Here is a 1,812-nt window from a genome sequence, read left to right on the forward strand (position 1 = left end):
AACCTCACAGAGCATATGGAGAGTTCTCCAGGCACTGCTTCTCTACAGAAGGTGTATTTTGGCTTTACAAAGCTTTGCTCTGAAATCCTGCAAGGGACTGTAGCCCAGACCCCAATCTGTGCTTTCCTTTCCAGAGGCTCCTCACTTTCCTCTCTCTGTATCAGGCAAAGAAATACTCAGACATTAGAACAGTATCAAAATACAAATCTTGTCTTATAATTGCTAAGGTGACATGTGCCAGAGCCTGGAGCTGCTCTGCCACCTCCCTCCCCGAAGTGTTACTTGAACTGCCTGAACCTTCTGATTGATGCTGAGGAAGGCAGGCAGATGCCAAGAAGTTGTGTTTACTTGTTGAAGTTCCATGAGGTTACAGGCCTTCCTTACACATAAAAAAAAGTGGTTCTGCTACAGGAAAACAGCAATTTCCTTCCTCAAGAATCACAGAGCTGTAGGGGTTGGAAGGGACCCACAGAGCTCATTGGGTCCAACCCCCTGCCAAAGCAGGGTCCCTAGGGCAGGGAGCACAGGAGAGGGAAGTTTCTGTTACCTCTGTTCTTCCACTGGTACAGTGAAGCATTTTCTGGGCAGAGTATATGGTACTAGCATCAACCCAGGAAGGGTAGATTGAGATGAGATCTGAGGCAGAAATCTTTCCAGGGGAGGGAGGAGGCCCTGGCATGGGGTGCCCAGAGAAGCTGGGGCTGCCCCAGGATCCCTGGCAGGATTCAAGGACAGGTTGGATTGGCCTTGGGGCACCCTGGGCTGGTGGGGGGGTGTCCCTGCCCATGACAGGGGAGCAGTGGGAGGGCTGGGAGGTCCCTCCAACACAAACCAGTCTCGGGTTCAATGACTGCGTGATGACCCACTGGATGGCCATAAGGTGATCCACACACTGGAGCACACCCACACTGAGGATGAAGGACCTGGAGCACATTCATCTGGAGAAACACCAGGGAAGGTGGGCTCAAACTGCAGCCTTCAGCTGGGTGATGGGGCTACAGAGAAGAAGCCAGGGTGATCTCAGGTGTGCACAGTGAAGGAAAACAGACACAAGCTGCAGCAAGGGAACTTCCAGCTGGACACTGAGGAGAGTGGCAGCATTCCAGTGAGAAATACTGTCTCACTGGAAAATTTCCACTTGTCATGAAGGAGTAAAACAAAAGGTCTGCCCAAGCAGTACAGGTCTGAGGAGCGTTGGTTGGGTGAGTGGTGAGGACAGAACGGTGCAGATCAGCTTATCGAGCGAACGTGCTGACTTGGAGACCAGCTGTGAGTGTCTGTGGCTGTGCTCAGCCTGTGACAAGCTCCAGCACTGCAGGCAGGGGAAGAGCAATAGCAGTGCTTTGCCTAGGGACAGCTTCAAATGATCACAGTGTGAGAGGAGAGCCGTGGGTGAGCTCCCAGACAGGGCCCCTCTTGTGATTTTCAAGAACTGTCTCTGCTATTTGATTCTTCTGAGGTAAAACAGCCCACCTCAAAGCTCTCTCTACTACCTAAACTGAAAACACTGTGTCACTGCCAGTGGAGAGCTGTGTGTCCTGGTGCTGGCCATTGAGTGAGATTCACATAGGCTTTGCTGATGTCCCAGGAAGAAGTAATACATGCCCACATCTGGCTCCATGTTTTCATGTTCTCAGTGGAGAAGTGGATATTAAAAAATTGGAAAGGTTTCTAAGTGGTTGGAACTTAAACCAGGAGGTCTGGCACTCACCTTGTCACAGGTCCAATAAAGAGACTCAGTCCCTCCAATGTCAGTCAAAACAGTTCATGGAAAAAATAGGTTTTGGGAAATAAATTTGATGTCATTCTGTA

The sequence above is a fragment of the Gallinula chloropus genome, assembly GCF_964237585.1.
Source record: "Gallinula chloropus genome assembly, chromosome: 22".
Lineage (NCBI taxonomy): Eukaryota > Metazoa > Chordata > Aves > Gruiformes > Rallidae > Gallinula > Gallinula chloropus.